Genomic DNA, 25,542 nt, shown 5'->3' with positions numbered 1-25,542 from the left:
ACACAGCATAGGGATCAAGAGATAGGGCTGGATTACAAGCACCTCAGTCACTGTGTGTCCTTGGACAACTTTCCTGACCTCTGTCTTGCTTTCTTCATCTGCACAATCAGGTTGATGGGGGCTTTCCTCATGCGGGTGTTGTGGGGCGTAAAAGAGATGATATACACAAAGTGTGCCAAGTGCACAGCACAGCACAGGAGTCATGGTGATCAGGGCCACTGCAGCCATCCCTGAGCCATCCCTCAACATAGCCCTCAGGGTAGACTTGGCTCCAGCTGTCCCCACCGTCCCTTTGTGGGTGATAATCCAACAATCATTCTCCACAACAAAAGGGAAGCTCGTGGCTGAGACGGGAAGGAGACACTGCCCGGACAAGGAGGTGCTGGGGTTGAGCAACATTCCACAGCAGCTCCTGGAGAAAGGGCTGGGGGCGGGCATGCCTCTTCTTCCAGTAAATGGGCGGCTATAAATCAGGGTCTTGGCTTGAAAAACAGCACATTATAGCCTCTTAGAAAATCACGATCACATATTATTCCTCCTTATCCATCTGGTTACATTTTGCTTCCTTAATGGCTCTTAATAATTAATTTAGGTAAGAGACTTTGGATAAAAGGCTGACTTAACTTCTTTCCATTTCTGCAACTCTGTGCAGTGAAGTTTTATTGGTGCTTTAAGATGGTTCCAGCTTTGTCAACGTGGGGGAAAACTGCACTAAGCTGAGAGAGAGTTATGTAGTCTTTTCAACTTGATTTCTTGCTCCCAGCTACATTTCGTTGTAAAAGAAGAGTCCAAAAGCAGAGGATTAAAACGTGAATATGCTTTCTCCTTCTCATACATGGATTTTGCTGGATAGTGTCGTCGTGTCGCTGTCTTCCAATAACAATGCCTGCACAGCTGCCCTTCTCTGCTGAGTCCATATACTCTTTCAGGATATCTTCACAGAACGTCCAGCTTTCATTCCAGGGATGTTTCAAAAGCTATCTTCTATTTTATTTTTTTAAGTAATTCTTATCTAACCTATTCACTTTAATTTTTTTGCAATTTTAGTCAAGTCATATATCCAAGGAACTCAGTGGACAAGAAAAGTAAATTTTAAATGATAGGCATTTTAGAAATGCTTGTAATTTGTAAATGCCTCAATGGCAAATAATAAGAATAGGAATGGGGGGGAAAGTACATGAAAACTATCCATGGTTATTTGGAAGGAAATCATATAATGGCCAGAATGAAATATTTTATGGCCATTTAAAATATTTTATTTAAAATGACAAGTGGTGTGAACCGTGTCAGAACATGGGGCCAGATTTTGAAATAACATTGAGAAGAAAAACAGAAATTTAAAATTAATTTCTGATTACAACTAAGTCAAACATCAGCATATATAGTAACAGAATTGGAACAGAACAGTAACAGGAAGATAAACAATTGACAACTGAAATTTTGGAGATTTTTGTTTCTTTATAGTAATATAATGTCATTATAGATATTAACATCTACAGTGAAGTTATCAGAAAAGAAAGAAAATGGTCCAAGAGGTATGCTCTGATCTTTGTTCCTGTCTGCTCTGAACGAGTAGAAGGCAGGTAGCTGAGTGATGGAGGGTGTGGGCCCTGGTGTCGGTGAGACCTGGGTTCCGATCCCAGGCCCCCCATCCTGTCCATGTGACCTTGGTCCAGACACTTCCATTTCCTTATCTGCTAGTGGGGGATAAGACACCAGTTCCACAGAGTTGTGTGAGGACTAAATGAGTAATTAGAAGTAAAAGATGCTTTGCATGGTGTGCTGATTACTATGATATAATTAGTACATATTATTATATACTAATAAACGTGCCTCCCATGCAAGCCCTGCCCTGGAGTAGCGTCCAATAATGGTGCTATGGGGAGAAGAGAGATGCAATGAGAACTAGAGAGGCTTCCACTGTACTTCCAGGACGGATGCCTCCACCTCTAACGTCACAGCCATTGCTGTTAGAATTGCAAGTGAAGTGAATGACGTTTGTGGAACTAAGGATATTGCAGGGCCTTCCTGCATTTACCTTGCTCTCTGTGATGAACTTGGGCTTGCTGCTGCCAAAAGAAGCTTGTGCTGTGGTAACCCACGGTCTCCTCACTCCTTCATTTGTGAGAAGCAAAGAGAAGAAACAAATAGAACGGACTTGCCCTTAAATAATTTAAAAAGAGAGACAGAGGGAAAGGGAGAAAAATAAAAGAAAACCTGGCCAAGTGTATGAGATCTGAGATGTGCGCTAGACGTTGGCTCTCTGCTTTCCGTAGCCTCTGTGTTCACGTATGATGGTTCTGTTCCATATTTCCTTTCAAGTTTTATAACAGCAGCTTTGATTACCTCCTGGTTGGCACTGTTATGTAACACTTGCTTCTGTTACAGTTTTTCTTCCTTCGAGCTTCCTCTTGGTTTCATGACAGTTGGATATAAATCCAAGACGATGTTAAGTTTTGTTCATAGTGGCCATAGATTCTCTTTCATTTATTTGAATTTCTTTGTTTTTATGGTTGTGTTTATACATCAAGAAGGTTAAGTTTCCGTATAAGTATCGTATCTCTTCTCCAGATCTCAGGATAGAATTCGTCCCTGCTCTCCACCCTTGGTGGCACCTGCACAGACCTCTTCCACAGCAGGAATCATAGTGTCCCCTGACTGTCGCCAGTCCAGCCTCCCAGCAGCCTGGGAGCTCCCGAGGACAAGGATCATGTCTTTTCATCTTTTATCCCCAGCACTTCAGCAGTGCCTGGCACACGAGTGTGAATGAAGGGCGAGGGCCAGATTGTACAGGAAATACCAATTAGTGCAGGGCTATCTACGAACTTTTACTTGAAGTCATGTGAGACCTTAAGTGTAGGAAGGGAAGCGCAATGAGCCTGGGTTTTAACTCCGGCCCTGCCACTGATGGGGGATGTAATCCTTGCTAAATCATTTCACATCTTCACTTTAATGTTTTCCTCTGAGACTGCAGGGCGGAGGTAGAGGGAAGAAAAAAAGCAGTGAGGTTGTGAGGAGTAATTAAAGACCTCAGCAATATGTGGACAATTTAAATGTGTATGCACAGAGCTGGGCCAGCTTCTCTAAAAGAGGGAGGTCAGGCAAATTCTCAGAATCACTAAGCAGCCTGGTAAGAATGTGCCAAAACACCATGAAAATGCCCCAACAAAGAACATAATGTATCAGGAGGAGAGTATGATTTTTCTTATATGGTGGGAACCATTTCCCATTCTCTTTTGTTAGAATAAAAATGTTGGGAATCGTTGTCTCCCTTCCTGGCTCTAGCCCCAGTCCACACCTGAATGTGGGATTGGTTCCTTGGGATTCCGCCTTCCTCTCTGTGCCTTCCCCATGACTCCTTCACAGCCCCGGCTCCACCTCCCAACAGTAAGTTGATTTCCCACATTACTTTCTCTAGCCCAGTGGGCAGCTCCACTCGTAGGTCCCCCAGACAGTTTAAACTCACTGGGCCCCAAATAGAATTTATTTTCTGCCTTCCCAAACCTCTTTCTGCCCTTTGTATGTGGGAAAGTTATGTTACCATCCACCCAAACAGTCACGCCCCCAAACTCCAGGATCTCCCCAAACTCCTCCCTCACGCTCAGCTTTCACGCCCAGTGGGTATCAGAACCTGTCGGTTTCTCTTCCTTTAACATCTCCTCTATCTACTCCCCTCCACCCCTGCTGCTACTGCCATGGTTCTGGTCTTTATTACCCCTCTCCTGGACACTGCTGTGTCCTCTATTCTGCTCTTCCACTTTCCAGACTCACCTGCTCCTAATCTGCCGACCCACCCTCCACTTCCAGAGTGACCTTTCTGAAATCCGGTCAGATCTCCCTTGCTTGGGGCCCTTCAGTGACTCCCCATAGCTATACCATAACGTCCGAGGTCCTTCTATAGGATCTGAGGCCCTCCCTGCCCTGCCAGCCCACTATGTTCCTGCCCCTCTAATCCGTTTGGTCTGTCCCAGGGGCTTCGCTCTCATGGTCTGCCATGCCTTTGCTTCCAGGGCTCCCTCCACCCAAATGCCCTATTACCGATCTGTTTGGTAAGCGCTTGCGTATACTTCACGATTCAGAATTCTGCTCTTCCGATAGACTCGCCACCCTCCCCTATGTACGCCTGCTGTGTGCTGGGCAAACATCCTAACCTGAGTCGTCATATTTCATTGGACTTATTTGTTTACAAACCTCTCTCGCTCAAATAGACTAGGAGCTCCTGAAAGAATTGTGACTTATCTGTTGTGTTATTCCACTGTCTGATACAGAGCGAAGCATGCAGTAAGCACTCAATAAATATTGGATGAATATATGAATAAGTATGGTCTCAGGCTCTATCACTTGCTATGATTTGGACAAATAATTTAGCCCAGCATACAGTGCTGCTTTATCTTGAAGAAAAATGAGTTTAAAATATCTGTAGTGCAGGATTTTCTGAGAATTAAGAAAGCCACTCATTCATTAATTTGAAACATGGCTTAAAATACCATGATGAGCAAAAACATACATGGTTCCTGTTGTCATGGAGCATACAGTCTAGTTAGAAAATAAAATAATCACAAAAATAAAGATAAAATTACAACTGTGCTCAGTACTTCAAAACAGAGCCACATGGGGCCAGAAGAATCTAGGATAGAGGTACTGACCCGGTCAGAGATGTCAGGGAAGCCTTCCTGGAGGAAGTGATCAGTGAGCAGAGATCTGAAGGATGAGGAGGAGCTGTTAGGTGGAGAGGGACAGCATTTTCCCAGGCAGGGGACATCAGAGCACAGCACATCCAAGGAACTGACAGAAAGCCAGTATTCCTGGGATGCAGAGAGCAGGGGCTGAGCATGGGGCAAGCAACAGTTAAGGAGGCAAGTCATGCAGCCCTAACTTGGCACAGGAAAGACACAAAATAAATGTTAGTTTTCCTTGTCTTGACTTTCCCTCATCTTTGATTTTTAAAGATTTAGAAAAAACTAGAGGAAAAAAGGTCATTCCGTTTTGCTGAAAATGTAGTGTCAGTCTCATTAGACATCTACATGTTCTCCACAGAAGGGAGGACATCCCTATAGTCCTAAGAGTGGTCCTGAGAACAGGGCAAAAGGGCTGGGATTTGGCGTCCAGCATCAAGACGTCCTTCAGCAGAGCTGAAGAAGCTGTCGTTGGCTTCCATTTCAACTCTGGAGACAGATTGTTTGGAAGAAGTGCCACCAAGTTAATGGCCAAAGGGCCGAAAGAGCCAGTGGTATGCATCACTCATAATAGAAGGACATTTAGACAACAAAGCCACTCGGTCCACACAAACTGCAAAGGAGATATTACCAAAATGGACTGTGGCCTCATTCTTGCAGCTTTAGCAAGTACAATGTGGTTTCTTTCCAATGAGGAGTAACTGTCACCGGCAGGAGAGGAAGCGCTGAGCGGCCAGCGTGAAAGACGAACCAACAGATAAAGCAAGCAGACGCCCCAGGATTTTAGGGTGTGCCTCTAAACCAAGAGAAGATGGATGGACCATCAGGCCCACGATGACGTGTGGTGCTTGCTCTCCTCCACCAACTTGGCGTCAAAGGAGAGCACCAGCTGGAGAGTCTGCACACTCCTCTGCGGTCTGGGCAGAATACAGCTGGTGAGGTCCTGGAACTGAGGGACCATGTTCGCTCAGGGTGACACGTTCAGTCTTCCAAGGCAAGGGCTGTGCGGCCCCAGGATGAACAGTTGCACATTGTCGCCTGTCAGCGATGGCAGGTGGATTATTTTTAGTTTGGAAGCTATAACTCAATAAATAATTTAGACTGTCTCTGGGAGTTTCAGAGTGCCGATTAACCAACTCATTCCCCTCTGAGTTCTGAACCAGTCCAGTCGGATTCGAGGCTCTGTGGTTGCTTTATTTCTGGTAAACCTGGGTTGGAGAGCACAGCCTGGACCTGTGGTGGTAAAATAAGCTTCTTACTCCTCCTCCTGAAATGAATTTTCCCTGCAGTCCCCAGCAGAGCCTCCTACTGGATGAAGGAGGGGAGCTAATGGTGTGCTGCTCCAAAGGAGAGTCACAGAGGGTGAGAAGCAGTTCCGGGAAGGCTCGAGACGGAAGCTCCTGAGCCCCACCCAGCAGAACAAGCCTCACCTCTTCTCTTGGGCAGGGGCAAATGAATGGGTGTCCTCCCCCAAGACCCCCCTCAATGCTTCCAAGAAGAAGGAAGTTCCTATTTTATGGACCTTGTCAGATAGGAGGAGAGAGAAAAACAATGCCTCAGCAACTGATGTTTTCCTCACAAGCGCTGGCACAAAGTATTTATTCTCCAAGACTCAAAAGGCTTTTGACTGCAGAATGAAAAGGAAAGTGACAGAAATGAGCTAAACTTGATTATACTATGGCATCTTATTTAATTTTTTATCGTTAGATATTATTTATATTGATTGATCTCGGCAACCCCCAATTTAAAACTTCTTGTTCCTGGCTGTGAGAGGAACAGTGGAGATTTCAAATGGCTTCTCCTCTTTATTTCAGTTATTAGAGACAAGTTGCTGTTCCATGAATGAATGGTTTTTTTAATAAACCAGTCTGAAATTTTCATTGCCTATTTGCAGAATATATTACAATACACGTTGAAATAGAGGAGATTGACCATTGTCATAGAAATTGTAGAGTACAAAAGTGTCTTATTTTTGGTCTGGAGATGCATCATGTGGTATTTCAGTTCAATTTCTGTTACTGTGTGTTCTTAACCTCACTGTGCCTCAATTTTCTCATATGTGAAATGGGAATAATGAATAATACCTACCTCATGGGGCTGTTATAAGGACTGAGTCAGTTGATACCTGTAGAGGATTTAGACCAGTGTGTGACACATAGTAAGCACTTCATAAGCGTTAGCTGCCATCATCCTCATCATCACCACCTAGTGAAAAAACCTCCTAGAGAGATGCTGCAATTGGCTTTCTCTAAGTGAGAGTAATGCCAGCTACTATAAAAAAAAAACAAAGCCAAAAATGTATAATTGCTCAAACACAACAGAGGTTTAATTCTCACTCATATAAAGTCTAAAATGTGTGTTCCTAATCAGCACGCAGATGGCCCTCCAACGATTCAAGGACCAACGCCTCTTCCACGTTTTGGTTCTACCATCTTTAATATAGGGTTTTCGAGATTACATGGGACAGAGACATTTAGCCATTAGACAGAAGAGAAGTGGCTGACATACTCCCTTCTTAACCACCTCAGCCTAGAGGTGACACACATTGCTTCTACTCACATCCTATTGGCAAGAACTAGTCACATGGGCCTACCTAGGAAGGGAGCTGGGAAATGTAGTCCCTGACTGGGCGTCTGCCTCCCAGCAACACCTGTGCAATGTGGAAGGGTAGCATGAATAGGTGGGCTGGCAGCCATCTTTGCCATAGTTTTGAAGGAGTTTTCTGTTTCTTATTGCAAGAATTTCCCCCTGAAATTTAAGTCAGTAAACCAATATAGAAGCTGTTACTTGGTCATCTTTGCCTCTTCAATTAATGAGGAAAAGATGGTCACTTAATTGTCAGGAAGACGTTTCAGGGGAGTGACTTCCCATCGTTCGGTCTCCCTGCGGGAGTATTTGTGGATGTTCTGTGCACTGGCTCTTGGCTGACTTTATCGCACCACTCCTTAAAGCTCAACTCTGCTGGGGGTGAAGTGCCATGACCAGATTTATCCTGGTTGACCGTGGTTTCAGACGGGAACATTAAGAATGCGTAATAAATATTAGATTCCGAATGAAAATTACTTAACTTTCATTGACTTCACATGTTTTTATTTGACGACTTTGGGGAGCAAAACAAAGTAAAGAATTGGAGTATTATGAACTGAACTTGATGAGTGTCGAGAGAGACTGCCAAATAGCTTCTTTCTCAGTCATACTTTTGGCCTGAATTATTTGCCTAATTACTTCAGCTCTCAGTTTTTCCCATGTTGACACAGCTAAAACAGCAGGTGACACGACTAAAACTGCAGAGGTTGAAAGCCCTTCAGAGCCAAATTATAATAATCTGTGCAATGTTTTGTAGATTATAAATTACTTTCATACACTTTTTGTTCAGAGTTGGTTCCGCTTTCTACCAAGTGGGATGGAGGATGCTTTGGGGGAAAATTCAGCAATTTTAAAAGTCAATTTAGTAAGAAACTCACATTATTTGCTATAGAACAGTGAAGAGCTGTGCAATCATTAACTCAGCGGTCGCATTATGTCTTCATTCTGCTTCTTAAGGCTTAGGGCACCGAAAGCTGCCCTTCCATTAGAGTGGAACTGGTACCTCACTGTAGATACTCTTTTACCATCGTGTGGACACTTGCCCAAGATTCGCGGATCTGACATTGTAGTTAGCAAACATGTATGCAGGTTTATCCCAGTCTTTCAATAATGGAGAAATAACAGTAACTCTCCTTTACTAACACAAAAGAAATAGAGGCATAGGTGGATAAAACCTTCAGATAACCTAAAATCCTTATTTCAGTCACCATATTCCATCGTCCGATTGTATCCTTTTCTAAAAGTGCCAAAACTGAAGAACCAGAAGATGAGCTGAATAGTCCTTTCTTTTCCTGTCTCTTATCCTTTCTTTCATCTTCTCTTGGGTAAGATAATTCATGAGATGATCAAAAAGCACAGTAGAGGGAAGAAGAAAGACAGTAAGTGAAGAGGCAAGATAAATCAGCCCCTCAATATCTGAGAAATGACAGTGCCCCCACCTGCTTTTACCTTCACGTGCTTGTCCGTGTTCAACCTTAGACACAGGCGGATGCATTGGTCACTGAGGGGGGGCACTGCCATGTCTTCAGGAGACTCTTCATTTGATGGAAAAACTACTTCTGATGCTCACTTATGGAAAATGTAGCTTTCGTGAGATATTTAAAGGCTTAATCCAAAATGAGAATATTTATCATCTGTAGATGAATTTTGTTATTGGTTTAAAGCGAGTTCTCTTTTTTGTGTGTTCTGCTTTATTGACCAGAAATTAGCCTGTAGCATCAGAAGATACATAATGGGTATATAATACTTCCTCATTTATTTTTGGAACCACAACAGTAAATTACATGACATAGTACTATCTTTAATTTTCTCTTGATTAGGTTTAATATGATATTGTTTTTACTATAACAAGATGTAAATGATGAGAATTTTTTTTTTAATTTAATGAGCTAGGCATAGTAGTAGTTTATAGCTATTGAGATAGAATACCCATATGTCTCACAGATTTACACTTTACTGCCTTAGGGGCTCTTCCCTGAGAAGCTACTTAGAATAAAATACTTCAGGAAAGAATAATGCAGTTAAGGCCTAATTTATGAACTATTTTAAGATAAGGAGTTATATTCTTAATTAACAAATTTGCTATTATATTAATTTATAGCAAACCATCTGACATTCATTGCTCTGACATTTCGCTGTGACATTATTCATCAGGGACAGAATGCAGTGTGAGTTGGGCATAACTTGAACCTCATCCAAGGGAGCGCAATGGCGGATACACAGGAGAGCTCCCTATCCGCCTGGGCCATTACCTGGACTCCACTCACAGGGACCCCGGGGACATAGCCACAGGGTTTTATAAGTAATACATCTTTTCATTTTTTTCTAAGCCCTAAATTTCCCATCTCTAAAATGGCAAAGAGACTCCCTTATTGACTAATAAGGATATTATTAGTGGGTTGCCCACATTCTCTGAGAACCTGAGATGTTAGATGATGAAGCACAAGGGCTGTATCTCAGTCTGGTTCATCTTGGGGATGAGGGTTTTTCACAGCCTAGGTGCTCCCTAGAGCAGAAAGGCAGTTACCTAAAAAATGCACGGTCACAGTCGTATGATTTAGCGTTGTGTTAGCCAAGGAATCAGCCAGCCGCAAAGATCTTCTCGTATGTGCTTTTTTTTTTTCTTAGATCTTAGGGAAGGAGAGGAAGGAATTAGGCTCTCATGGATCTTAATTTGCAAAGGTATAAAATATTATTTTGACCTTCTTTTACTTTTTCAGTAGCACTCACAGCACTATTAGAGTGCCAGGCACAGTAAAGGCAGTGAAATGTACTTGTTGATAAGTTGAACAATGGAACTGGCATATAGTGAGCACATTTGTAATGACAGTGACTAAAGAGTCAAAAAAAATCTATGAGGGATAGTATAACTCATTCAGATTTAAAATCTTCTCAGGATCATTCTAAAAGATGTAGAAACAACAGGTTGATTCATACAGTTTAGTTTTTTAAAAGTCACTTACGTGATTTGAAAACAAACAGACTTTTTTTCTTGTCTTTCTTGAGGAAGATTTGCTCTGAGCTAACATCCGCTCCCAATCTTCCTCTTTTTGTATGTGAGCCGCCACCACAGCATGGCTGCTGACAGACAAGTGGTGTAGGTCCACACCTGGGAACTGAATCCAGCTGCCAAAGCAGAGTGCACCTAACTTAACCACTAGGCCACTGGGGTTGGCCCCAAACATGTTTTTTTAGTGTTTTATAGACAAAACATCAGGCAATGGACTAAAAATTTTATTTTTCTGGCAATTTTGTGTGTCCTCAGCCTCCAGATATAAAAAGTCATTTTGGTGCTGTTGTCTTCAAATGTTCTAGTTATTCAGCTTTTATGAATTTTTTAGTCTGTGTATTCTCAGAAGTAATTACAAAAGGCAATAGCAATAAATAATGAAAGTATACTCGAGTCTAAAATAAAATGATTCTTTGACAATTTAAATGTAGATATTTCTTCTCACTGTTTCTCATTGTCTCATAATTTTAAAAAGCACAGCGCAGAGTGACATGAATCCATACATGAGTAATTCTTCTGAGTGTCTTGTCTGATCCTTAAGAAGCATAACTGGAATTGCATATGAGCCTTTTATTTACCAATAGGGTAATTGAACACGAAGCACCTGAGTGAAGATTTCACCATATGGGAGAAGTTACCCCATTCCACTGTTTATTAGAAATTTATGTTAAGAATATTCACAGTAAAAGAACAGTTTTTATTCTTTTATAATAATAAAGAAATAGCAGCAGTTTGGCATTTTATTATGAAGTATTTTCATGGCTGAAGATACAGCATTCTGTTACTAATGTGCCTTGCACACTGCCACGTGTATGCAGTATGTGGGCGTTTAATAAATACTATTTGATGATAAGACTTAATTTAGGCATGACATTTTATGAATGCTTATGATTCACACACCTCTATGGTGCTCACAGATGCACTTGAGTTTTAATTTTGTAAAAATTGAGGAGCCCACTTGGCACCTTAAAAAGCAAGGCTTGCACTTCTCGCACATAGTTCAGGCTGATGGGTTTACCACCAACTCCTACTTATTCTTAGTCAACCCATTTGGTGAGAAGCCTGCTGAGGACTCCATGGAGGCCTGTGGTTTTGATGGATTCCAGGGCTACAGGTGGCTCCCTGCTCCCACCCAGGCATTTTGCAAACATGGAACCAAAATATCAGTTGGGAATGAGAATGTAAATGGGTCATCTCAAATCCATCAAAGCTATTAGACAAACAATTCAAAATACAGATCCTGTTGATGCTGGGTGACTTTGATATAGGAAGGAAAGCCCATGTCATTACACAATTCTTAAATACAATAGTCAAGGTTCGCAAGCCTTCTGGGAAATAAACCTGGTTTGAAAATCCAAGTCTTAATTTTTGAATACCTGTAGTTAATCTAATCACTATTAATTCCCATGTATTTCTGGTTTGTGAAAATAAAGATACATATACATATATGTACATAATGCTTGACTGTAACATTAAGGTTTTCAATGATAAATTCTGAGAAAGAACCATAGAAATGAGTAGTTCTGAGGATACTGAACTGGCTTTAACGCAAACCTGATAAATTTCCAGAGCCCAAACATCTAAATAAAAGGAAATCATGTATTAATCGTTGAAATCCCAAGTTCTATGCTGTTTTTGCCCTTTGGTTTGTTTATTTGTTCTATTGTGTCCCCATTCATAGAGTCAACTACACCAGACAATCTCTTTCTTAAGACTTGGACTTCCCCGTGGCTTTGCTCATTCTGTGTTTCTGCCTGGGGAAGGCGGGACGCCCATCTCCCCCCGTTGCCATCCTATCCGTCCACCCAAGCACCAGCTCCTCTGGGACGCTCCTCCGGGACGCTCCTCCATGTCCCACCAGTCAGAAAGGACTGTGCCCTCTTCTGCATTCCCAGAGCGCTTTATCCTTCCTGTACCTTCTGTTCATTAGCTGTCATCGCAGCTGCAGCCAATGTGCCATAAAGCCCTGGAGGACAGCAGACGAGGTCTTACCTTGGTATCATGAGAAGTGCTTTTTCATGCTGTGTCCTTTGGCAGAAGGACCACGTGATGGATTGAAGCGGATTTTTTTTCCCTGAACCAGCCAAGAGGTGCCTAGGCCTTTAATGTTGTCAGGGATTATGTAGACTGTTGTGTGATAAAGGCAAAGAGAAATAGCCTTTCTTATTTTAATTCTGTTTAAATTTAATTTTAACGCAAAACAAAATCTGCGTGGCCGATCTTCTAAGACTGCATTTCAGTGTTCTGCTTTCTCAGCTTCTTGCTCTGTGGGACCGGTCCTAAAGGAGCAGGGCTTGCTCCTTCAGGGTTCCCAGCACAGTTCTCATCAATTATTCTGGAATTCTAGAGGCAAAATAACTCACTTTTGGGGAAAGTGTCCATGAAAAATGTTTTTCATTTATAATCAAGTTTAGTTGTGAATCTTTTCATTCATGTTCATATTATACAGCTTTAGAAATTCTTGCTATGTATTGATACTGACTTTATTCAGGCACTAAATCAAAAAGTGTCTTTCTTAAAGTGCTTATATTAATGGAGTTTTGAAAAACACCTTAACAGAGACTGCAGTGCAGAATGGCATGACTTCATGTAAAGACTTTCTGGCTATCACTGTTTTCATTTAACATTTGCTAGAAACCCTAGAGAGAGCATGCATTCTTTTCATTAGCTTGGGCTGCTGTAACAAAATGCCATAAAATGGGTGGCATGTAAACAACAGATATTCATTTCTCACAATTCTGGAGCTGAAGGACCAAGATCAGGGAGCTAGCATGGTTGAGTTCTGGTGAGGGAGTACCCTCCTCTGGGTTCCCAGCTTCCTGCTGTATCCTCACGTGGGGAGAGCAGCGAGCAAGCTCGCTCTCTCATGACTCTTCTAAGGGCACTAATCCCACTCACTAGGGTCATGACCTCGTCTAATCCTGATAACCTCCCCAAAGCTCCACCTCCTAATACCATCACATTGGAAGGGTAGGGTTTCAACATGGCAATTTTGAGCAGCCACAAACCTTCAGTCCATAATAGTAATGAACACCAAAAAAATCAAGCAGTATAACATCACGGCTAAGAACTGCTTTCGAATCCAACTACCTAGGTTCAAATTCTTCTTCAGCTGCTTAGAGGGTGACGAACGCATCTCGGTTTGTCCAAGACACTCCCAGTTTTAGCTCTGAAAGTCCTATGTCCTGGAAAGCCCCTTGGTCCTGGGCAAACTGAGATGATCGGCCACTCTAGAAATGTGATGCCTTGTTTGAGTCACATACTTTCTCTAATTCCCAATTTCCTCATCTGTAAAATGGGGATGCTAATAGTGCCTGCCTCATAGGGTATTAGAGAGCTTGAATGAGTTAAGGTATGTACAGCAATTAGCATAATGCTTAGCACATAAGAAAGCTGAATAAATCCCGCTACCCTCATCTTTATTACTGCCTTGTGTGTGTGTGTGTGTGTGTGTGTGTGTGTGTGTATAAACAGTGAGATACATGAGATTAACTGGAAGGAGGGAGCAGAACCATACCAACATGTGAGTGACGAAGCTCAGGCTCTGATCCAGTCATTTCACGGCTAGGGCTCCCCTGCCCCATTCCTGAGTCACTGAGGAGTGGAGACTGGCATGGAGGAGTGAGGGTGCGGGGGGTGTTTGACCCTCTAACACTAGCCAGGGCTCTGTGGCATGTGGGCAAAGATGACAAAAACAGACCAGAGCCAAAGCGATGATGTGCCCCCATTCTGAGGTAAGGCCACACCTCCGTCACCTCTACCTGTCCAGCCCGAGTGAGGGCAGGACAGATGAGCTACGTCCTGATTTTAGTCATTGGACTATTACCGAGACTTTGGAAGAGCTGCCCTAAAGGATGCAGCTGCTTTGAGGTCCTATCTTTGTGTTGCCAAAGAAAAGGGAAGTTTTCAAACATTTGGTGAGCCCCGCTTTGTAAACTTAGGAATTCAGTAGAAGTCATTGGACTCTTATTAAGTGCTGAGCACTGTATGAGGACACAGAGATGATAGGAACATTCTTGCCCTCAAGTCTAGTGGGACTATAAGACAGGGCAGACAACCATTCACTAAGGTTTGTCTCCAGCTGGTCAACTGATGTGTGTGGCTTTTCACATGAAGGTGACAACCGTGGCACATTTGGAGAGATCAGGTACTCCAGTAATGGGCCTATCCCAGGGCTTTTATACCGGTGCATAGTATTTGTGCCCTGGCCCATGGGCAAGAGTAAGAAGAAGAAAGCAATCGAAACATAGGGAGGGAGAAGGAACCAAAGGAAGAGACCATAGGAAAATTAAAAAGTTGCGTATTGTCTCTTCTCCTTCCTGAGGTCTCAGCTTAAATGTCACCTCCTTAGAGTGGCCTGAGCATCTTATCTAAAGCAACCCACCCCTTCCCACTGATAACCTTCTATCTTTGTCTCTTAGCCACTTGCTCGCTTCCTTCAGAGCACTTACTGTAACTGTCAGTTATTTTGTTTGTCTGCTGTATTCGAGTACAGCCTAAGCTGCTATACCAAAGAGATGCAAAAATAGAGTGGCTCAAACAACTAGAAGTTCATTTCTCCCTTATTAACAGTCCAGAGGCAAGTGAACGGTCAGGTGAGGGTCTGTCCCAGGAGCTCGTCCTTCTGCCATGTTGCCCATCACCCCCTGGAGAGTTGCCTTCATCTGCATTGTTCAGGCTGCTCAATGAGACGGTGTTTGTGGACCAGCTCACAGGGAGGGCAAAGAAAGAGAGGAGGGCAACCAGCTTGCTGCTTCTTTATGGACGTGATCCCGAAACAGCACACATCGATTTTGTTCACATCCCAGTCATGTGGCCACATCCGGGGGGAGGTTGGGAAGTATAGTCTAGCTGGGTGGCCATATGCTAAAATTCCTGGAAGTGGCGTGTCTATTGCTTAAGGGAAGAAGGAAAAGATAGACGCTGGGGGACAATTAGCGGTTCCTGCCATGCCTGCCTAGTTGTGTTTGCTGTTTGTTTCTGTCCTTTATGGGTCCAGGGACAATATATCTTGTCTCATTCACTGTTATTTCTCCAGAAACTGGGATAAGTGCCCCGCACATAGTAGGCACTCAGCATATATTGGACGAATGAAGTTAAATAACTCAAAAATATCAAGTTTGTTGTATCATTATTAGATTTGGCTTGTCTGCATAATTCTCATGGTGTTATCAAATAACTACTTTAGAATTTCCACATATTTATTTGTCGGCATGATTAAGCATCTGCGTGGTGACAGGCAGGCACATAGCAGTATTCAACAAATGCTAAGTTCCCTTCATTTCTTTTAGTCGGAAAGAAAAGATTCATGTGTAGAATACAAAGTTATGTTAAGAAATAATATTTAAACTATTAATCTTGCTTTTCAGAGAAGAAATCTGAAACATTAAAGAATTAAAGAACTCCCTTAAAGGGGATCATTTTCAACAGTCAGTTCTCTCTGGGTCAACTGACAGTGACCGGCAACTAACAGGAAACCGGAGAGCTCTGTTTTAACCCTTAGTTTCTTCTCAAAATATAGGAGCATCTGCCTTACCAACTTCCAGGTAAATAAAAATAAATTGAATAATATACATGAGTTTGAGCAAAAATAATAAAAACAAAGATAGAGCAGAAGTTATACATTAACTCCGGGCTGTTTCTATACACTTAGGAGAGAGAAAATTTGATTCTCTGTTTTCTCTCCAACTGCTCTTTTCAAGAAGCACGTATTTTGAAAAGCACTTTGTCTTGGGGGGCAGATTTAAATTCCAGCTAATTGTTAACCAGACTTTTAAGAAACAGCACTTAAATGGAATTGGCTTTTGCTTGTGGCCTCATCTGTTAATTCAGTCCTTAACTAGAACAAAGCACAGTTCTTAGGAGTCATGATCAGAGAGCTCCAAACACCAGATGCAGGAGATAATGTCCTGCAGATTATTTTTAGGAGTTTTAAAAAAAACATGAAAATTTAATGCTCATATTAAATTATTGACATAGTAATTGGTTGCTGGTTCCTCTTCCGGGACACATTTGGTTTTGGCTTCTGCTCTCATTTTATTAAATCTTTCAGAACAAAGAAATGCCGTATCCTCGGCAAGCTTTCATTTATTTATGGTCTTACCCAGACCATTTTAACTGTCCACATACTAGCTTGTTTAGGGAGTCTGTTTTTGCCCTCAAACATGACAGAGTCACTTCAGACTGCTGAAAAAAGATGACTGTGAGATGGAGTCCAAAGTTTAGGTGGAATATATAGAAATTCAACTAACTCTCTGAATGAATTTGACGGAACATCAAAGCATCAATACTTCTGTCCTTGGAAATTCCTTACCTATCCTTACCTTACGTAAATCCTCCACATCCTTCAAGATTAAGCTCAAATCCCCTCAGTGCTTTGAAACTTCCCTAACCAGGTACTTCTATAGTAAAAAGACTTTCTTTAGAACCCATCTTCTCCAGTCTCTTTGAGAGCTGTTCTATGTGGAGCCTGGAGATCTAGGCTATACTTAAATGCAAGTCCTGGTGGATGTTCTCTGTTTTTTCCTAGCGTCTACCGGAACCACTCCTTTTCTCAGCGTCTGTGTTGTTGAATTCTGCTTCTTCACTACGTTTTCTCCTAATTCTTCCAGTTTGACAAGCAGATTTGACAGAAAAAAGAGCATTTTACTAGCCACTTTCAAATAGCTGAGTAGTAAAGTAAAAAGACATTTAAAGATAGTTACAATCCTGAGCCTCAGTGGTCTCATCAAAAAGTTGTGTACTCTGAGGATGTTCATTGCAGCATTATCTATATTAACAAAAGAACAGGTGATAACATAAATGTCCAACAGGAAAGGAATGCCTAAATGAATTTTAGAACATTCGTTTTATGGAATACTGACTTATGAAAATACAAGCCAGATCTTTATATACCTAAATGGAAGTATGGCCTTGGTATAGTAAATACAGTACCCATGTATATGCAGCCCTGGTATTGTGTGTGTGTGTGTATCTGGGATAGTATATGTAAATATGTGTAATGATAGAATTCATACAGAAAGCAGTACAATGTCTACAGTTCCCCCAAAAGTATCTGTTGTTTTTTCTGAGAAATAGTGGTAGGGATAAAGACTGTTACTTTTTAATTTGTGTACTTCTATATTTTATAAAAATTTTATAGTGATCATGTGTTATTATTTTTATAATTTACAAAAAAATCACAACTCCGTTTGACTTGACCCCCAAACCTGTGTGCTGCCATTGTGGAAGCTATTACCAGACTCATCGTTCAAGTCACTTCTATGCTCTGCAACAATCACTGGATCCTTGCTTCCCGCCGCCTCTGTGAGACCCCTCTTCTGGCTGGTTCCCACTGCTGCCTGAGCTCTCCTGTTGGAGCTGGGCTTCTCTCCTGCTCGGTTCTTTGCCTTGGGCTTTGCTATTATGTCTGCAAATAGCAAGATAATCTGAAATAACTTCCTGCTCCTTCCCTCTCTGCCTCTCTAAACTCATACGTATTTTCAAAGCCCCAGTGCACACAATTTTCTCAAAATAGCAACCCTTCTCCAAATCCCCAAAACACAGTGTATTTTTATTGATCATCATGTCGGTAGGTTACACCGGAAAAATGTAGCATTTTAGTTACTCCCTTAGAATATGCAGTTGATTGAAGTTTTTCATTAATGTCAGAAATTATGTGTGTCTTGAATTTATTGCTTATTATTTCTTGTTGTTTTTCTTCCTGGGGATAAAAGGAAAGAAAGTGGGAAGAAAAGAAAGCTGGGTGTAGTTTCTGACAGAGCACTCAAAGGCGCGTGGATCAATACTGCCCAGCTCAGCCTGTCAGCGGCTGAGTTATCGCCCTGCCGCAGGCACACGGCCACCTCGGCCACAGCTCCGGGGGCGCAGGGGAGCGGGACGAACGGGGCTGTTGAAGGAGGACATCAATCTTCCCTGTCACTTTCCTGGATTAGTACAGCTACCGCCAGGGTCCACTTTCCACGCACCTCAGTAGCATCAATTTTCTACACATATTTTGATCTCAACTGCATGTGAGCGAGTGTGTGTGTGCGTGTGTGAGAAAGTCAAAGCATTTGCCTTTGAGTCCACCAAGGGATGGTCCTAAATTCCAGTTTTATGCTAGTTTATCCCAAGGTGTCATTCACCTGTTTCTGTTTTTACAACCTGCCTTCCAACAGGAGATTATGTTTGAAATCAGGAATGCTCAAAACTCAAAATTAAATTTCCAATATTCCGTGACTAGCAGAACGTAGGAGTTAGATTTTGAAAACTTGAGGAGGAAGGCACACTGTCTGGAAGGAAAACGGCGGCTAATGATAAGAGCATTTCAAAATAAAAGCCTTCTCTCCTGCCCAGTTACCTCCAATGGTGTTCAGCCTGTGAGGTTTTGGAACCACTTTGATGTACTCCCAGTAAAAGTCCAGGAACACCCACTTTCTTGCCACAACCACTTAACAATTGACATAAGAAATAAGCACTCATTGGCCATTGGGCCTTCTTTGCACAGAGATTGTGCAGAGGGGGGTTCCTTCTACTTTGCTGCGTCATCAGCTGTGATGTGACTCCAAATTCAGATCCATCCAGCTTTGCCTCAGAGGCCAGCCACGAACCATTCAGCCTCCTTTAATCCTCACAGCAATTCCGAGAACAGTGCTAACAGTATCAGCTTTTGAGTCAGATTGCCCTAAATCCAAGTTTTGGTGCTGTCATTTCTGGCTGCGGTTCTCAGAGCAAGTCCCTTAACCTCTCTAAGGCTCAGTTTCTTCAGCAGCAGCATGGGTGTGGTTAAAAAAAAAAAAGCCTCATAGACTGTCTAAGGTTGAAATGAGATCATCCTTTTAATTATCTCATTTAGCACATAGTAAGCATGTAACTTAAACATTAGTTGTTGTGTTATCTTCCTTTTGCAAGTGAGGAAACTGGAGTTTCCTGAGAGTTTGACGACTTATTAAAGGTCAGTAACTTAATGGAGATGGAACTTCGAGTCCTCTGATGCCTGTGGTTTTCCTGTCAGAATGCCGCACCCCAAAGCACACCACACCACACACTGTCACACCACACCACACGCCACATCACGCCACACCTTGGCATGCCATACTGTACTTCCTACCGCATCATGCCACATCACATGCCGTGTCATCTTTCTCCCAGCATCAGCCTTCAGTCGTCATCTTCATTTGTCCTTCCATTTGTACCTCCCAAAGTATAGCACTTTACGTGACATTGTTTTAGATCCCAGTGACCTGTGCTCAATTCCCAACACTGGCGCAAAATCCAAGACTTCCAGTAGAGGGTGTGCACTGCTGGCATGGATCTGTGTCCACCAGAGGAAGGGTACCTATTTTTTTCTGTCAAGACACAGTGTAGACTGGTGACAGCTCTACAAGAGATGGCCTGTGCTGTGTGGCCATAGATTTCCCTTCATAAAACACATTCTAATGAGAAATCCTAAGTCCAGCTTCAGCTTGATCCTGTGGATTATTCCAGAGTGAAGTAAATCTCCTTTCTAGGGTTTTCTTGAATCTGTTTTGATAGTTGTGAGTCTCAGGCAATTATTATGTAAATTCCTTGCATCTGATTTTAATGTCTTTCAAACTTAAGAAATACTCCCAGTGCTGTGGCTAAAAGTGCATTTTGAAATGATGCTGTTTAAAAAATAAAAAGCTTGTGTCCCCACGTTTTAGTTGGCCACAAATACAATATGGACTAATAGTATGGGGTCATGGGTATAAAAGTTTGTGAATGGGGCTGGCCCAGTGGCATAGTGGTTAAGTTCAGCTCGCTCTGCCTTGATGGCCCAGGTTTGTGGGTTCAGATCCCAGGCGTGGACCTATACCACTCATCAAGCCATGCTGTGGCCGTGTCCCACATACAAAAAATAGAGGAAGATTGGGACAGATGTTAGCTCAGGGCCATTCTTCCTCAAGCAAAAAGAGGAAGATTGGCAATAGGTATTAGCTCAGGTTCAATCTTTCTCACCAAAAAGAAAAAGAAAAGAAAAATTTTGTGAATAAAAATTGAAAGTTTAAGTGAAGGTCTCAAAAAAGGTTAAGTGAGGCACGAGGTGTGGTCCATGTCTCCTCGGAGCTCACAGTGTGAGGAAAACGAAACATGGGAAATCGAGAGTGAAGAAGGTTCTAGCCTGAGCCATGAGAACCTAAGAGGACATGTTTGTCTTCCAATCTTTGAATGTCTGTCGTGTGGAAGAAGGAAGCTGAGTTGGGGATAATTGTAGCTTGTTTAACACTGTTACTATCATCCCACATTGTTTTCTTTTTCTTTGTTTTTAAATGAAATTAAAACTATAAATAGGAATACATTCATTTGGTTGCAAAAGGAAAATTATTTTAAAAAAGATGTACGCAATGAAGTTTTCCTTCCACTTCTGTTACTCTCCCTCCTGTCTCACTCCCAGGGTTAATAATTAGTTTCTTGTATATTCTCCCAGTGTTTCTTTATGCAGATACAAACAAATGCAAACAAATATTCTTATGTCCCCCCTTTTTGCACATGAGAGTGAGCATTTTATATATTTGTATCTACATCTCTGTATCTATGTCTATTGTACATATCCTGCATCTTACTTTTTCATAAACCATATTTATCTGGAAATCTTTCCATATCAGGACATAGAGATTGTCTTCATGCTTTCATAGAACTACATGGTATCCTATGTGTAGAAGTACATAGTTTGTTCAACAAGGCCCTGATAATAGATACTTGAATTGATTCCAATTTTTGTTATTTCAGACTATATTTCAATGAGTAACTTTGTTCAAATCATTTCATACATGTGCAGATATGTCTACAGAATAATTCCTGTAAGTAAGATTGCTGGTTCAAAGAGTAAATGCATTTATAATTTGGATAGGCACTGCCAAATTGCCCTCCATGGAGCTTATATCATATTCCACTCCTACTAGCCTCCTCTCAGTATGAGAGTGCCTATTTTCCCCCAGCCTCACCAAAGAATATAATGCAAAACTTTTTTGAATTTTTCCCAATCTGATTAGGGAGAACTACCATTTTAGGGTGGTTTTAATTTGCATTTTTATGTTCTGGGGTCATTTATATTGCTTTTTCTATGCAAAGTGTTATTCTTGTCCTTTGTCCATTATTTAAAAAAAAAAATGGATTGATAGTCTTTTTCTTCTTGATTTCTAAGAACTCTTTATATATTAGGAAGATTAGCCCTTTAAGTGCTGTATTTTTTTCTAATTATTTGTGGTGTCTGTTTCCACTAATAGACTGTGAAGACAAACCTGGGACTGAAGGTTGGAAGTAACAGTGAGGTATAATTAAGTTCAATTTTAAAAATCATAATGAGCCCTTAATATATATCAGGTGTGATTCTTGTTGCTTTGATTGCATTGTCTCATTTTGCCTTCACAACAATCCTATGAGGTGGTAATTATTATTAACAGATGAAACTGAAGCACAAAGGTATCAGGACGTCTGCCCATGGTCACACAGCGAGTAAATGGTGGAGTCAGTATTCGAAGTCAACGTACTTGACCCCAGGGCCTGGGCTCTTAACTACAGCACTTATTAGTAACTAGGTTTGGGCAGCAAGCAGTGAGCTCTCATCAATGGAAATATTCAAACTAAGGTTGAGAAGTGGTCAATCCTGAATCTTGTGCATGAGATCCTGGGATTAGGAGGGGATTAAATTAGATGACTTCAAAGAACCCTTCCAGTCTTTCTTCATTTTTTTCTGATAATGCCATGCCTGACCAGAAAGATGAATCAGGAAATATGATGTGCCAGGGTTCCACTTGGGACCCTCTCTGTTCCAATTATGATTCTACAACAAACACTGCCACCTCCTAGCATCACTGCCACAAGCAGCCAGGGGGACCCGAACGTCCAGTTACAAACACTGGCTTTGTAGTGAATTTTTGTGACATACTAGGTTACTAAGGCTACATTTGTGTGGAAATATCCTTCGTTTTGATGCTTTGCACATGGTAAGTGTTCAGTCAATCTTTTTGATTGAATTAATGTATGATGGTAAAGCTTATTCCAAAAGCTCTTGAATGTGACTCAGTCAGGTGGTAATATGGAGGTAATCATCCAGTCTGTAATGACTGCACATAGTGTGTACAAAGCACAGTGCTAGGGACTCAGGGATGTGAAGAAGTGTGAGACGTGGTTCTCAACAATTGTACAGAAAAAGATAACTGATGACAAAGGCAGAAAAGCCAATAAACCTCAAACGAGTGGTCAGGGCCCTTGGAGTGGAGGTGAGGGGGGAAGCATTGAGGAGTGGGAGGTAACGGGAGACCCCCTAGAGGAGGTGAGACATCGCCGGAGACTTTGTTGGGATTTGAGGAGGAGTGAATCCCTCAACTGAGGGAAGGGCTTGGGCAAAGGCTGAGAAGTCGAAAATCTCATGGAGTGTTTGTGGGCTTGAACAGGTGTGTTTCTGGAGCAGGCTCAGAAATGAATCATTAAGGCAGCCTGGGACCGCATAGAAGAGATCCTGAATTCTAAGCGAGAGGGCGGGCGAAGACTTTGGAATGGAGAAGTGCCCTGGTGAAACTGGTGTTTTAGGGAGCCGAATCGATTGGCTATATGTAGAGTGGCACACAGAGAAGAGGTGAGGCTGGAAGCTGGGGAGCCCTCACAATAGTTCAGATAGGGGGCGATAAGGGTCAAGCTGGGGGGTGGCTATGAGATGGGAAGTAAGGGAGTAAGGCGGTGTAAAAGGAGTTAGGGGGATCAGCTAGATGGTTCTATGTGAGTGGAGGGAGTAAAAGAACCATTAAAGTGCAGACAGAAATTTATAGCACACATGTTTTGCTCCTATCCGTGTATACACAGCATTGAGAAAATGTGCCCAAGAACAGTTATTTTTCCCTTTGGAAATCGGAGAGCCAAATTCTATCAGCAAATGATGGACAGATTGGGACAGCTCTTGTTTTTGTTCCAAAGGTCATTCTTTGATGGCGGAGGTAACTTAGACCTCTCTTTGTACTGAAAACATTAAGAGTAGAATGCGTCTAAATTAGGGAGATGGATTAGATCATGGCGATGCTTGTATAACTGTGAATATACAAAACCTGCTGAATTGTACATTTTGGGAGTGAATTTTATGGTTTGTGAATTATAAATCAATAAAGCTGTTATTGAGAAAAGCAATGTTCCCATTGTATGTACAGTTTCAAGGACCTTTTCTTAAGATCTAAGTAAGTTATAAATAAATTGTTACCTTCTCCCTCCCCCCAAAAAGATTGTCCCCCCACGAAGGCCACAGAATCACATTTCCACCTTTGGACAGCAGGCAAAAAAAATCTCTCATACTTCCAAGCCCAGCAGAACCTCGGCTCCCGCCCCGTCTCAGCGCTCTGCAGCCTTGTGCTTCCCGAGGGGCTCCTGGGAACTGTCACAGAAACTTAGGCAGGTTTGCCTGCCAGGCCAGGGTTTCTCCTCTAACAGGGTTTTCTGCAAAAGTGAAAATTCCAGAGGCAGTGCAAGCTCTGGCTCTGCATAGGGGGAAAAAAACCTCAAAAACTTGCTGAATCATTTTTTATTAAACATTAATTTTGCAATCCCAACAGCTAAATCTATTATTCTGGCAGGCAAGCTTTAAATAAGGCAGCAAGCGGGGAAAGAGTAGTTACTCATATTCTTAAACCCCCAAGCATGTCATCAGCTTTGGCCCGGAGTCTTTTGCTAGAGAACACAGGCTCATTTATCTTTTTTATTCTATTAACTGATTACCCAGGTAAAATGTTAAGGAATGAGTGTGCCTGTCTTTCTCAGCACCCGTTTGTTATGTTAAATCACACCCCACTTAATTTCAGAAAGACACTGTTTGTGAGGTGACAGAGAGGCTCCTGGAGCCTCCCTGGCATGTCCAGCCCTTACGGTTGGCTCTGTCGTCACGTGTCACAGCTCCACACGTGGGCCTGCGGATTACTTAGTGCCCAGAGAAGATGAGTGGGATTCAGAGAAAGTGCCTCCCAGCCTGACCGCCGTGCAGACCACTGCCAGCTGGCACACGGGCAGCCCAGCGGCCAATGATTCTGGGGAAAGCGAATGCTGCTTCCCTCTGGGGCACTGATTCTGGCGTTTAATTCTTGAATTTTAATGTATATCTCTCTCTCCTGCTGTGTGTCATTCCATTTTTTTGTTATGCCTCCCTTTTAAAAAATATTTCTTGGGGCCGGCCCCATGGCGGAGTGGTTAAGTTCGCATACTCCGCTTGAGCGGCCCACGGTTTCGCTGCTTCAGATCCTGGGGGCGGACATGGCACCGCTCATCAAGCCATGTTGAGGCGGCATCACACGTGCCACAACTAGAAGGACACACAACTAAAAAGAAATATACAACTATGGGGCGGGCCCAGTGATGCAGCGGTTAGGTTCGCACGTTCTGCATCGGCGGCCCGGGGTTTGCTGGTTTGGATCCCGGGTGCGGACGTGGCACCGCTTGGCATGCCATGCTGTGGTAGGCGTCCCACATATAAAGTAGAGGAAGATGGGCGCGGATGTTAGCTCAGGGCCAGTCTTCCTCAACAAAAAGAGGAGGATTGGCAGCAGTTAGCTCAGGGCTAATCTTCCTCAAAATAAATAAATAAATAAATAAACAAACAACTATGTACTGGGGGGCTTTGGGGAGAAGAAGAAGGAAAAAGAAGAAGATTAGCAACAGTTGTTAACTCAGGTCCCAATCTTTAAAAAAAAAAAAAATATATATATATATATATATTTTTCTCAATTTAATGGGACTAGAGATCCCCTGTATATACCTGTTAGTATTGGCTCTATCAAAGAATAATTGGTGTGTTTTCTTTTGTTTTTGTTTTTAATCCAGGGAGAAGGGTAAGCCGGATGTTTCTCTAATGTATCACATCCACCTCTGTGCTCAGAAAATCTTTTGGCATAATCAGTCTTTCTTTTCTGGCGTTCTCTCTGTTTCCAGTTCAGAACAGTAACAGGGGCTTTATTGAGTTATAGAACCAGAGGCCCCTTATCTCCGCCCTGAGGAGTCAGAATGAGCTCTATGCACAAGGGAGAAAGCTCATCCGTGGACAAACACTTCTGTTCCTTTTCTGCTTACTGTCTTGGTAAATTTCAACTTTTCATGCTCAAGTCACTCCTCACTGTGTTCATGACAGGATCTATGTCAGCTGCATCGCTAGAAAGTCCTTTACGAACAACCACTTGCTCATGGAACTGTGCAGACAGCTGTGGCCTCGCACTCTTGAGATTCTAGTGTCTAAGACTGACCCCAGAGGGCAACATGCCTGTGGATTAGCTACGTTTAACTCCTTCTGGCCCAAAC

General features: G+C 42.4%; 1 protein-coding gene across 2 annotated transcripts in view; it reads left to right on the top strand.

The window, feature by feature from the left end:
* RTN1 (reticulon 1) overlaps positions 1-25,542 on the top strand; it is a 216,761-nt gene that overhangs the window by 73,902 nt on the left and 117,317 nt on the right. The gene's annotated exons all lie outside the window — the stretch shown is intronic.

The sequence above is a fragment of the Equus caballus genome, chromosome 24, assembly GCF_041296265.1.
Source record: "Equus caballus isolate H_3958 breed thoroughbred chromosome 24, TB-T2T, whole genome shotgun sequence".
Classification (NCBI taxonomy): domain Eukaryota; kingdom Metazoa; phylum Chordata; class Mammalia; order Perissodactyla; family Equidae; genus Equus; species Equus caballus.
The sequence above is the reverse complement of the archived record's forward strand: the minus strand, read 5'-3'. Positions and strand labels throughout refer to the sequence as shown.